The sequence below is a fragment of the Pseudophryne corroboree genome, chromosome 3 (genome assembly GCF_028390025.1).
Source record: "Pseudophryne corroboree isolate aPseCor3 chromosome 3, aPseCor3.hap2, whole genome shotgun sequence".
NCBI classification, from domain to species: domain Eukaryota; kingdom Metazoa; phylum Chordata; class Amphibia; order Anura; family Myobatrachidae; genus Pseudophryne; species Pseudophryne corroboree.
Window position 1 is genome coordinate 220,021,488 of NC_086446.1, and position 14,190 is coordinate 220,035,677.

The following is a 14,190-nucleotide window of genomic DNA, read 5'->3' on the forward strand; positions in this document are numbered from 1 at the left end:
CTAAACGATGTGTGTACCCGGCGATATCGTCAGCGACGGGACCCGGCAAGTGCATTCGGCTGCATTGCCCTCACTGGCAATGTCGCCTGTCAGACCTGCATGCAGGTCCGATGGATGATGGCGCAGGGGAGCACGCATCGTCTGCAACATACCGTTTACAAACTAGACGATATCGTGAACGATGTGTCTATGATATCATCTAGTGAGTACCTGGCTTTAGTAGCACTATAGCTATTTACACACTAGACGACTTGCAAACGATACAGTGTCATCAGCAACGGGACCCAGCGTGGGTGCAGGCATCGGCAAGTGCATACACTGTTGCCGATGCCGGCAGTGACGAATGACGGCGGGGGGACGGACGGGCAGTTGGATCGGGGGATATGCTGTTATAGGTCATAGGTCTAACTAATCAGGTGGTCGATGTTATCAAAGCATCTGCGTCTGTCGCTTCAAAAGTGTACGCAGATGCTGATATTTGCAAGGCTGACATTGGACGAATCCATTTCCAGGCGGCAGCAGCACTAGCAAATTTTCGCACAGTAACTACATCGCAATCTCATCTGAGAATGCATTAGCATAAAATTCTGAGGGGTTGCAACAGGAAAATCTTTCCTATCCCCCCCTCCCCCTCCACCACCTGTTGGGTGAATGCAGATATAGTGGCCATACACTGTAAAATACACGGTCGAGTCACAGTATTGTGACCACCTCCTACATTTGACGTCTGCAGCACATAGCCCATGAAGTACATCATGTGCTGGCTTGGTGGTTATATAAGGTGTGCGATAGGCTGTCTGCATACACATCACTCGTTGCTGTCATAGGTAAAAGGGTTGATTTATCAGAGTTGCAAAAAGGGATGATTATCAGCTTTCGGGCCAAGGGTGGCAGTATTTCTGACACTGCGTGCTGCTGTGGTGATGGTGTATCGTGACTGGGCAAATGGCACCATTGCGAATAACAGACGTGGAAACTGAAGAGCACCACGTGCCATTGATGTGAGAGCTGAACATCGGGCACGAAGGTGCGTGAGGGCTGACCAACACGCTACAGTGGAACAGCTCATCGTCAAAATAAACCTGGGGGCTATGAGACGTGTGTCTAAAATGACAGTTTTAGACCGTCTAGCTGCTAGCTGTGCTGCATACGGCGGTTACTCTAGCGATGAGCTCGACCGTGTATCTCACAGTGTATGGACATAACATTTCTGATTGTATCAGCATGACAGATAAAATGTCTGTCGGTCTGACTGACATTTTATCTCACAGTGGGGCATATGTATCAAAGCTTGCAGAGAGATAAAGTGGAGAGAGTTCAAGTACCAACTAGGTACCTCCTAACTCATGTTACAGGCTGTGAAAAATGACCGTTAAGCTGGGTACACATTAGACTGTGTGTACCTAGCATGACATCAGCGACGGTGGAACCCAGCATCGGAATGGCGCTGGGAGCAAGCGATGGCGCTGATGATGAGCAGGAGCGTGCATACTCAGCGGCATAATGTGTACACTGGACAATTTTAACGATGCGTCATTCCGATCCATCTGTATCTGCTGCATCGTTAAAAAAAATCGCCCAGTGTGTACCCAGCTTTAGGAGTTGATTGGTTGGTACTATGTTAGCTTTGATACATATGCGCCAGTGTACGTATGCTCAGCAGTGGGGCCATCCATGCACAATGATCTGTGCAACTACAAATGTCAATATCATTTGTTGTCTGATATAATGCATTGTTAATTCACAAGTATATCTACAGAATTTTCATTTACATATCCTTCTCCACAGGATTATCCTACTTCATAAAAATGTCTCTGGTGCCTGTCCACTAATTTCTGCAGTCGGCAATACTTAACTAGAAAGGTTTTTATGGTGGTAATAGAAATTGCCCAGCAGGCCAGATAAGATGGAACAGTTTATGCAGGAGACCTGCATGTCACTGATTTAATGTATATGATACAGTTTGTTTTTCAGGTGAGCAAAATAATCGCTTCCTTCCCCTTGAACCCTTATATATACATGTACTGTAGACGGGATTACAGCAATTCATTGCTTTCAAGGTAGTGACCGTATCAGGCAGAAGTTACACACACTCCTCCTCTGGCAGGTAGTGAGTTGCATGTATTTTTACTTGTTACATTGCTACGTTTAACAACCTGCTTTATTTTTCATAAACCTTATTCTTTAATGCTAGAAGGGTGACTTCTTGTTCAGGCTGATCACTAGTCTGTGCTGGGCCATTCTTCTAGGGAGCTCAAATTACTTGCGAGATGTGGCTGAGGGAAGAGGAGGGGAGAGATGGATCAGGTTACACATTCTGCCTTCCAGGCTTTGCAGCTACACTTGGAGGCTGGAGCCTTGCTGACTAGGAGGGAATATGCAATCTCTGCATTCAGTACAGCCCTGCCCCCACCTTGGAGACTGAATGGTGAGGAAGCATGGGGCTTAAGAGTTTTCCTTTTTGCAAAGGACAGGAACATGTGCTTAGTATTTTGACTCTTGCATACATGGCTCAATTTACCCTCCTGGGTGTCATTGTGCATACATTATATATAATTTGGCCATAATAACACTTTAATCTGGGACACGTATGATTTACACATGTCTGTGTCTGATTAAAACCAGGTGAAATGCAGCCTTGAACTTATCCAAGTGGCTGAGAAACTGGTGATGTTGAATTACTGTGGATAGCTGCACATCATGGAGAACTGAATACAATCCTGTATATTAATAGAGAGGGATGCAGTCAATATAACGGCTGTCGGGATCCTGATGTTCAGGAGACAGACGCCGGAATCCTGACAGCTGCCATTTTATCTACAAGTGGTATCCTCACACTCACCCAGTATTCCCACACTCACTCAGTATTCCCACTTGGTTGGTGGGTCCACGCCACCAACCGAGTGGGAATAGAACCTGCAGCGAGCCACCGGGCCTGGTGCCTGACAAGTGGACTCTCTGCCTCACTGACGGGATTCCAGCAGATGGGATGCTGCTGTCGGTATAGTGACAGCCGACATCCCGTTTGCCGGGATATCGTATGTATCCCGATAGAAATAGTCCTAAATGAAAGGCTTACATACCATTGGCCAGGTTAAATTATCCGCAGTAATTTACCACATGAAGAAAAGGGTGGTAGCCTCAGGCTTTTACACTCAAGGTTATCCAGTCACAGACCATTTTTTCTTGTGTCAACCCATAGGTTCTGGAACAAGTACCCAGAGCAATGGTTAATGCGTTTGTGGCACCCGTGATAAGGGTATGTGATGTGGATTTCTGTTCGAGCCTTCCTCAAACTTTAAGGCTGTGTACACACGGTGCAATATTTCTTTTGATTTTTACTATATAGTCAAAATCGTAAAATAAAATAGTGTATATCGCACCGTGTGTATAGTCCTTGCAATGCCGATGTGCGGTCGAGGCCGGCCTCCAGGCCATTTGAATAGTTAGTGTCGGGCTGTACGGCGCATCGCGCCATGTGTACACAGCCTTACAGAAATCTGGGTTAAGTGCAGCTTACGCGCTTATCACAGGCTGTAATTGAATAGCCCCAACATACCAATTAGCCAGTGGTTAATTGAGTCCAGTCTTATGTGTGGTGACTCAGCTCGAAGTTGAATCCATACTATTAATCTCTTGTGTTTATCTAGTGGCAGAATTCAGATAAACTTTGTCAAATGTGTATTTACCTGCTTAAAACCTTGTATAGTGTTTTTTTTTCGACCCAGAATTCTCTTAAATAGTATAGAACTAAAGAAAGTTGTGCTGTATGGCATACCCCAACCACATCATAATAATAATAATAATAATTAATTATAATAATAATAATAATAATAATTATAAATGGAGAGATGGCAGTGGTTCTGCCACTTAATTCACTGGGGTCGATTCAATTCGGCAACAGATGAATAGCGCCAGGAATTAGCTCCCAACGCTATTCAAATCAGCTACTAGTTACCCGCAATTGTCGGGAATTCCTCTCTTACCCCCGGGGGGGTGAGAGAAGAAAACCAACAAAAGTGCTGCTGCGCGGCCGTCGCGAGGCTGATTCTGTCGGGAATCAGCATCGCCGTGGGTAGTTAAGTCGGAGAATGCCCGTTCTCCCGACAAAACTACCTGTTAAGTCGGCGAGAACGGGCATTCGCCGACTTAACTTTAGCTGAATTGAATAGCGTTGGGAGCTAATTCCCGGCGCTATTCATCTGTTGCCGAATTGAATCGACCCCACTGTGTCCTAGAGCATCAGCATTTTTTTTTCACGGCACCTCTAGGCCAAGTTTTTTATATAGAAAGTCAGCAAATATTAATACGTTAAGTTAATTGTGCTTATGTCATACATAGGTTGTTATGTGGTGGTGGACAGGGTTGTCCTTCTGATTGTCCACATATTTTAAACCTGGCAGCTACCAACAACTGGTTTTGCCTCTCCCATTAAACATAAATAATTTGCTTAGACCCTGAACCACTAACCTGCGTCACCTCACAGCACCTAGGTTGGTTCAGTTGCGGATTGGCCGTATGGCTCACCAGGAAGATTCGTGGTATTCCAACATGGCTACATGGTATGTTACACCTTTTGTGCTTTCCAATGTCTGCCACTTCTAAAAAATTTTACAGCGCCACTTTTAGTATTCAATTCCACAACTGCAGCAAAAGACGCAAGGAAGGCAGCAATTGCGTACAATCAGGCCCCATGAGAAGGGATCCCCACTCCCTCATCAGACTGCACTCCTAATTCTTGTGAATGTATTCGTACATGGGTAAATGTATCTAAAAATGAACAGTTCGTAATCTTGTGAATAAACATAAAGTATAAAGAACTGTAGAAAATATTAGGAGGCGCACTAACATGGTAACCACATCATACCTTCCAATAAATGTCAAATCAAGTATATGGTGACTGAACAGCAAATTGGCAGGAATGTTATGTGCCAACACTCAGCCGGTTTGCCCCACAAAACTGACGTGCTAGTCTATACCCCCATAAAATGTATGTGCCTGTGCACCACCAAAAGATGGTTGATGGTTGTCCACTGAAAAACATACCATCATATGCGGAACCATCCCCCAACAGGGTGATGACCATAATTTGCTGGTGCACCTGCTGGGATCTTTATATTGGGATGATTAAATGTTGTACACTGCTGTTACTGCTGAGTAAAGGTGCATACACACGGTGACATATTGACTATCTCCAATTTTGACTTTGTGATTTTCCCTGAACTCCCATGAGCCCTGAACCACTGATATTGACTATCTTTAATTGAGATTTTGAGTGCCAATTGTGCATATACTATGGGCCTAATTCAGACCGGATTGCTGCTGTGCGGTTTCGCACAGTGGGCGATCAGGTCTGGGCTGTGCAGGCGCCGCAGTGCGTCTGTGAATGCCAGAGATGCGATCGGCATCTCTGCCCAGCGATTGCCTCTGCCTGATTGACAGGCAGAGGCATTCGCAGGGCGGGAGGGGGCGGGATGTTTTAGGGGCGCGGTCCTGGCAACACAGGCGTTCCCAGACCGTGCGTGGGGTGGGCCATGGTGTCTGCGTGACGTCACATGCAGCCGCTGCGAACCAGGAGAGCGACGGGTAGCTCCCTGCCAGCGCGCAGGAGCTGTGCTGGTAGGGAGCTACTCTTCAGAAAACATTGCCGCCATGCGATGCTTTTGTACCTGTGGGGTGGGCTAGCGCTGTGCACGGCATCCCCCCCGCATGTCAGGGTGGCTGATCGTAGCTGTGCAAAAGACCTCCAATTTCACATAACACTTAGATGTTCAGTACTCTCCAAGCTTCATTCCAAAGATCACAGTAAGTGATTGGAGGGTACTGAACATCTAAGTGTTATGTGAAATTGGAGGTCTTTCTGGGTGCCGGTTGTTAAAATCTGCAGCTATGACACGGAAACTTCGTTCTCCAGAAAATGACTTCAATTCTCCCCTCTTTTGTCAAAGCCATCTTAAGTTACTTGCAACAAGAAAGTGTTATAACTTTTGAACCATAACTGCTATTTCAAATCTGTTTGCAGCAATAAACTTTTCAGCAAATGCTGATGTTGTTTGACATGTAACATAACCCCTTTTCCATTTGATAAAACTGACTTAGATTCAAGATGGACGATTTCAAGATGGCGATCAGGTCACTACTGCGCATGCGTATGAACTGCAATGCGCAGGCGCGTCATATGGGTTCAAAGCGGATCGTTGCTGGGCGATGGATTTAACAAAGAATCCATTTGCACAGCCGATCGCGAGACGATTCACAGGAAGAAGGCATTTATGGGTGTCAACTAACCGTTTTCAGGGAATGGTTGGAAAAACGCAGGCATGTCCAAGCATTTGCAAGGCGGGTGTCTGACGTAAATTCTGGGACGGACAGGCTGACGTGATCGCAGCGGCTGAGTAAGTTCAGACCTACTCAGAAACTGCACAAACTGTTTTTGTACTGCTCGGCTGCACAGGCGTTCGCACACTGTGAAGCTAAAATACACTCCCCAGTTGGCGGTGACTATGCGTTTGCATGGCTGCAAAAAGTAGCTAACGAGCGATCAACTCTGAATGACCCCCATTATGCAGTGAAAGGGTTAAGAACTTTTGGATATACATCTAACAAAGTGGAGCAGAACAATGTGTCCCATGTACATGCAGTTAATACAGAAAACATATTACGCATCCATCTGATGGATACAAACCTTGCTCTTATGTACTATTGCAGCACAAATGTTTGGTAGAAGGATGCAAAGGTTTTCACCACAGATCATTGGGGGTAAATCCAAGTTGATCGCACAGGGAATTTTTTAGCAGTTGGGCAAAACCATGTGCACTGCAGGGGGGACAGATATAACATGTGCAGAGAGAGATAGATTTGGGTGTGGTGAGTTCAATCTGCAATCTAAATTGCAGTGTAAAAATAAAGCAGCCAGTATTTACCCTGCAGAGAAATAAAATAACCCACCCAAATCGAACTCTCTCTGCACATGTTATATCTGCCTCCCCTGCAGTGCACTTGGTTTTGCCCAACTGCTAACAAAATTTCCTGCTGCGATCAACTTGGAATTACCCCCATTGTGCGCAGCTTTGCTCTGATGTAAACCAGCATTTGTTTTGCAGCTGGTTGTGTGTGAATCTTGCAGTTAATCAGCAGCAGTAGAGGGCGAGGTGAGTGTCTGTCATCACTCCTGCCTTTGGATCCTGGAAGGTTTGGCAGTGTTAGTAGACACACCTTTCTAGCTACCAATTATAAACACACACTACACAATACAGTTCTGCATGCAAAGCTCTCACTCATATCATTGAAAAGGGAATTGAGGAGTGGGTTACTAAATTAATGTAAATAAATGCCTTACGGAACCTACAAGAAGACTACAGCCAATTCGTTGTAATTATGCTGTGGAGGTAAATACCTGTTGATGCTGGTTACATCATGATACAGATGGTTTCTAACAAACCTTGCTTAATTGGCCCTGTCTGTACAACTGCCTACCTGGCATGCTAGTCTCCTGTTCTGGCCAACAACATACTATGGGCCAAAAGAAAAAGGAGAAAGAAGAGACACTTACTAAAATGTGGCATTGTTGAATACTGCTTCAAACAGATATAATAAAATGTGCACATCTTTGACCTTGCGGATGATGTATGTTAGATTATTATGACACAGCTTGTGTATACACCTATATTTACATCTGGTGTACAAGTTTAGATAGGTCTGTTTAGCTAACAGGTTTTAAAGTGGCCATATCTCTGATTGGTGTAAACAACCTGATCTCTGGTGCACTTGGCAACACACACATTTGGGTAAATTTGCTAAGATGGGAGTTCTATTTAATATGGGATGTTGCCCATAGCAACCAATCCGATTCCAGGTATTATCTTCTAGAAGGTGCTAAATATATGAAAAGTAGAATCTAATTGGTTGCTATGGGCAACATCCCATCTTAAATAGAACTCTCATTTTAGTAAATTTACCCCATTGCTTGGTTATCTGCTACATAACTGTTTATTTTCTCATCAGAACACACAGAGGAATATCACAGGGGAGATTTATCCAACCTTTGAGAGAGATAAGTGGAGCAGTTGCACAAAGCAACCAATCAGCCTATAATGGTCCTTTATCTATGACTGGATTAGATGTACTAAGAGAGAGAGAAAGTGCCAGCCAGTCAGCTCTTAACTGCCATGTTACATGCTGTTTTTGATAAACTACCAATAAGCTTCTGTCATTTATCTGTCTCCCTTTTATCATTCTCCAAGGCTTAGTACATTTGCACGACAATCTTTGGAATTACAAAAGCTGATCTGTTGCTTTGGACAAATGTTCAACTTTATCTCTCTCTCTCTCTCTCTCTCTCTCTCTCTCTCTCTCTCTCAAGCTCGATACATCTTCCCCTATAGGGAGGGGTGCTGCATAGCTGAAAATGCAACCAAACCTCCAAAAATGCAGTTTTCAGAGATTTGATCGCTTTTCTCATATGCACAAAGCTCGGAAATGTGATACATTCTGGAACCTGGACACGGTGAGCAATTGGACTCCTGCTAGACCCCTGCCCCTGAGCGGCACTTGATGCCTGCACAGAAGGACTACAGGGTCATGAACCGGTAGTCCTTCTATCAAAAAGGGCCCACCTTACCGGGAAAGCTATCCTTTGATATTTTCTTGAAGCGAAGGTATTAATAAACACCGTTCCGCTTGCAATGAGTGGTGGGATGCAGCCCGCTATAGATTCTTGTATGCTCCACATTGAACCATACTGTATTTGTCTTTTCAAATCAAGATCTGATCAGTAAACATGATGGTGTCTTCATTGGCTATACACACTGTATAGCCAATGAAGATGGTGTTGTGCTAGTTTGGTAGAAAATAGACTGACCTTATCTCTGCCTATATGGCCAGCCTTGGTGCTACTGTGTTACGCTATTGCATGTATTTGCTGGTTTACTTCTGACAAAATTGTTATGCAAAGTCTATCTTAAGGGGGGTACACACGGAGCGATGCTCACTTAATTTCTAAGCAATCTGACTAGATTGCTTAGAAATTAAGAACACATCGCTCCGTGTGTAGGGGTGCCGGCGACAGCGATGCGCGGCCAAGCACGTCTCTATGGGCGGCTGGGTGAAATGAGCGTTCGCCCTAGATCGCTCAGCACACACATTCCCCGTGTGTACCCCCTTTACTTTTAAAACTCGCAATGTATGTTTGTGGGGGGACTTGGGTACCCAGTTGGTCACAAGCACTAGGGAGCTGACACAGCTGCTTTTGCTGCATGTTAGACTTGTACACAACAGTGTAATGTTTCTGTAGCTAGAAGAGACCTGAAATATCTCTTATTTGGATTTTGCTACATATCTAATTTCTGCCTCCTTCCCCTACACACGTCTGTGCTAAGGATTCCATCTTGCTGCAAGAGGTCTATATTTTCCATCCACTGTATCTGTGCTTCTTACGCTGTCTGTTCACGCAAATCTTTGAACTTCTATTAAATCTCTGTGATTGCATACAGGTCTTCATTTCTATTGTACTTTTTTTTTTTTTCCGTCTACTATTTTTTTTTTTTTTTGTGACCTGCCAGACGAAGGGGCCGTAGTGGTTTTATAGTTGCATTTATTCAACTATTTTGCTATTGAAGCCATTTTCTTTTCATTCACTTTTTTTTTTATTTTGAAGTGCTTTATCCTCACGTCAGAATTGCCCCCTTCACAGTTAAATTACTGTCTGTATTGTAGGCAGACTCAACATAGATCAGAGGATTCCTTTCTGTGTAAATATTTGCACATAAGGAGTGAATCAAATGGTCAATCAAGACGTTTCCTGCTTTAGGCTGAAACAAAGAATAAGATGTGTTTTGTTAGAACTCTGAATCATATGGCTGAGATGTAAAATGTAACACTTCTATAGGATTAATGGTGTAAACCGACAGCTATTTAGTACGACCCTTTTGGAACCACAGATAACATTATGGCATAACGTGTATACCGGTGAAACACTTCCTACTTGTATAATGGACATGTGTTCTAAAACTATTTTGTTTTGTTTTACTTTTCTTCATTTTACTCATTTATTATAAATGGGAGGGTAGAATCCTTTAGAATTCACAAGCAGTCGGTTAGTACTAGCAGTCAGCAGTATCTTTGAAGAGACATGAAAGATGTGCATCCACGCACGTTGATAGCAATATGTGAATGGGCTGGCAAAAAAGGCAAATGTGCAGTAACCAGTTTTTCCTTGTGCTTTTCGTGCGTTGTGCTGATAACAAAGCAATCTACTTTGCTGGTGATGAGCATTATCATGTCTGAAATGTGGAAGACTGCACTCTACATTGGACATAAGGCTTCTATGTCAGTATGTCTTTCTCGGACAATGAATTTCCGGCGCTATTGAACTCGCCTTAAATTGAACCATGCCCATAGTGACTTTACTGTTAAAACTCTTATGCTGATATCTACTTGACTACTCAAAGTCCGTTCGTCTCGTCATGGTGTATTGGTGCAATGTGTACAAGTTTCATGATCGTTTTGACAGTACTTCTATCGAATTGAAACTAATCTTTACTCAGGAGTTTAAGCTGGTTTCTGACATTCTGTATAATCTATGCACTGAAACTGCTGTGTCACCCTAAGGCCTCCGTTTATCAAAGCGCATGCAGTGCTAAATATTGTTTGCTCTGAATGGAGATGTGGCCATAGTACTATCAGGATCATACTGGCACCCTACAGATAGAAAGATCACTACCATGAGGTAGTGTCTGTAAAAGAGTATAGAAGCTCACCCTGCAGTGTTGTAGAAATCTTTTGCCACAAGACACTCCAGCCCCTGACTGCAGGCGGCCTAACCTTGATGTTTGATGCAATGTAAACGAAGTAGACTAATTTAGGTGACTGATTTCAGTATGTATCTATATGACCATGATTTATTTTTTAGGAATACTTTGGAGTATATGAGGCCTTAACCTGCAATCAGTAGGGGGTTTGGGCAAAATCAGTGGCCAAAAAGCCTATTTCCAGTAAAGTATGACAGTTGTAATATTGTTAGTTTGTATTGTACTGTTACGGACTACAGTCACTACAGTCAGTTTTCCAATCAATATGAATCGATCTGGTTAAAGAATTTCCACCATAATAACATCCGATTATCAGTTTTATTTGTTTATATTATTATGTCCGTTGTTGTTAATACAGATAATTTCTTTAGCAATTCATTGAGGTTGAGTTTACAAAGTTTCATCTATACAATAAGAGTCATATTTTCTAGCCGCCTGTTACAGTCCCCCATCATAAACAGAGTTTGAGGCCTGGTTATACAATTTAAAATAACCCAAAAGTGATCCAGCTCACACTTGTGGGTGACAAACAAAAGAATCTTTCTTGAAACTGTAATAAATACCTGTATAAATGCCTTTTACCCTAATCTAGGTGTGTACACAAATACATGTATTGTCTGATGCATACGTCTGATGGTTTGAGATCTGCACATTTCAAGATCTGTGTTGGGCAAATGTGCATTTTCACTATTTGTGTTGACAGTCGCAGTGCCCCCTAACCCCCAGCATGATAGACATTCTGCTGCTGCATGAGGGCGGGGAAGGGGTGGTGACAGCCAGCGTTCTAGAAAATGAGGGCATGATGCCCCCATTTTCCGGGCGTGCCGAGGCCAGTGGCTGTGCACTCAGACTCTGCTTTACTGGCCCTGGCTGCATGAAAACACCGGCCATCCTGAATAACCGGAAGATTACTTAGATGACCTCTGTTCACGCAGTTCCGATGCAGCAACAGATCACAGAAGCCGCCAGGAGGCGTCTTGCTGCAGCATAAGCAGATTTTAGAATAGACTGTGCTAAAAAGTCCGTCTCTGAATCAGGACCTTAGGGCAATCCTTTTCATTCTGTTTTGCATATATTCAATATACACAGTTTGTATATAATGTTAAGACACTGACATTTTTGGCCCATTTGTATGACCATTTAATAAAAGTATGACTGAGAAATGCTAGTTGGGTTATTTTTAGTTCTCTTCAAAAATAGTCTGCAAATTGTCACACTGTGTATGCGGTGGTCTTCCAATCACAGTAACACATGAAATGGCCAAATAACTTGCTCCATCCATTTAGGCCAGGCCTGGCCAACCTGTGGCTCTCCACCTGTTGTACAGCTGCATGTTTCAGAATGCCCTGCCAAAATGTTACTATTAGGGAAAGCTAAAAGTGAGGCAGGGCATGTTGGGATGTGTAGTTGCAGAACAGCTGGGGAGCCACAGGTTGGCCTGGCCTAATTAGACTCTCCACTGGGATGACTAAAATAGACACAGATTCTAGAGCTGTGGTTGAACAGGAGGAATGGTCAGTTTAAATCAGTCAGCACTGCTTACTGCTAATAGGCCTGATTTTAGATTTAACATTTGTGGGCAGAATTGGAAGGGGAACATGTCAGTGAGCATGTGGAGAAGTTGCCCATGGCAACCAATCAGCTGCTCTGTATAATTTTATAATATGCAAATTTTAAATGTTACTTCAGTGCTGATTGGTTGCCATGAGCAACTTCTCCACTGGCTCACTTCTCCACTCTTTTCACTGCATAGTACATCTCCCCCTAAATCACACAGGGGTGTGGTATGGAAGGTAGATAGTGACTAGGTCGACAGTGTCTAGGTCGACCACTATTGGTCGACAGGGTCTTTAGGTCAAAAGGTCGACATGAGTTTTTTTAATGGTTTTTTTGGTGTCGTTTTCTTCGTAGAGTGACCGGGAACCCCAATTAGTGCACCGTGTCCCCTTGCATGGCTCGCCATGCTTCGGGCAAGGTGCCTCACTTCGCTCGGCACAGATTATCGTTCCAATTGTAGTCCACGTGGATTGTTAAGTATAAAAAGGTTCGAAAAAAGATTTTTATTTTTTTTTAAACTCATGTTGACCTTTTGACCTGTCGACCTAGTTACTGTCGACCAGTAGTGGTCGACCTTGACACTGTTGACCTAGTTACTGTCGACCTGGAGACTGGATCCCATCACACAGTCTTACATTAAAGCTGCCTGGTATTTATGTGCCACATTCAAAAGCAGACCTAATTTTCCTTGTATCTGCCCTTCTTGCATTGCAACCATGTTGGCGGTCTGCAGCACAACTAAGTGTCATGCTACTGCCATCATGGCTGACAGAAAGATTATATGGTTAGAGCAGAAGCATTTAACAGTCAAATATTTAACATTCGAAATGTGTCCAAACAAAGCAAGTGCTATAATATTTTACATACTTATGTAGTGTACAATACATAATATTGATGCATGTTTGTGTGCTTAGAATGTGTTATTACGATATGAGAAAATATTTATCTTGAGGGTGTGTGTGTGAACTACTGATTTGTGTATTTGTGGAACAATTTCTACTGATTTGGTAAAGTGCATCCATATGGGATAAACTCTTAAGACCTCGTTCACACCTCTCCATGTGTATTTTATCGGGTGTAGTATGTTATGTTATGCCAGCGCTTGGGATCCCGGCGGCATGCAGGCAGCGGGGTGAGCGCAAGAGAGCCACTTGCGGGCTCGCTGCGCTCGCCACGCTGCGGGCATGGTTGCTATGTATTCTCCCTCCAAGGTGTAGTGGACACCCAAAGAGTGAGAATAGTTGTCGGTATGGTGAACGCCGGGATCCCGAAAGCTGGCATATCAAATGCCTCACTATTTTATCTGCTAACTAATGCCTCATAAGCGGTTTAAAATTAGGATAAATGGTTTCTTATTGGCTACTGCGTCTACATGGGCAGTACGAATGGTGTAATGGTTAGCATTACTGTCGCACAGCACTGAGGTCATGAGATCAATTCCCATCATGGCTCTAACTGTGTAAAATTTGTATATTCTTCCCGTACCAACTCTGGTTTCCTCCCACAATCCAAAAATATACTGGTAGGTTAATTGGCTTCTGACAAAATGAATCCTTGTATGAATCTGTGTGCGTATAAATGTGCTAGGGAATATAGATTGTAAACTCCACTGGGGCAGGGACTGATGTGAATGCCCAAAATATTCTTTGTAAAGTGCTGTGGAATATGTGTGCGCTATATAAATAAGTGGTAATAATAATAATAAATACATTTATAGATCATGGCCTACCTTGTCTTCTGCATTAATGTATGCTACCGATGCAGTAGATTTCATTGGAAAAAGTGCAATATATGAAAAATGCATTAAAAGTGCATGACTTTTTTT

The 14,190-nt window shown here is 43.4% G+C and overlaps 1 protein-coding gene across 2 annotated transcripts in view; it reads left to right on the forward strand.

Annotated features, from left to right (window-relative positions):
- Positions 1-14,190, forward strand: part of BMPR1A (bone morphogenetic protein receptor type 1A) — a 143,733-nt gene that overhangs the window by 28,773 nt on the left and 100,770 nt on the right. The window contains exon 1 of one of the 2 annotated variants that reach the window (XM_063958829.1): positions 1,952-1,974. The exons of the other annotated variant lie outside the window; for it this stretch is intronic. The gene's annotated coding sequence lies outside the window, so the exon portion shown is untranslated. Of the gene's footprint in view, positions 1-1,951; positions 1,975-14,190 lie in introns of those variants that run through there. 2 annotated transcript variants of the gene reach the window in all.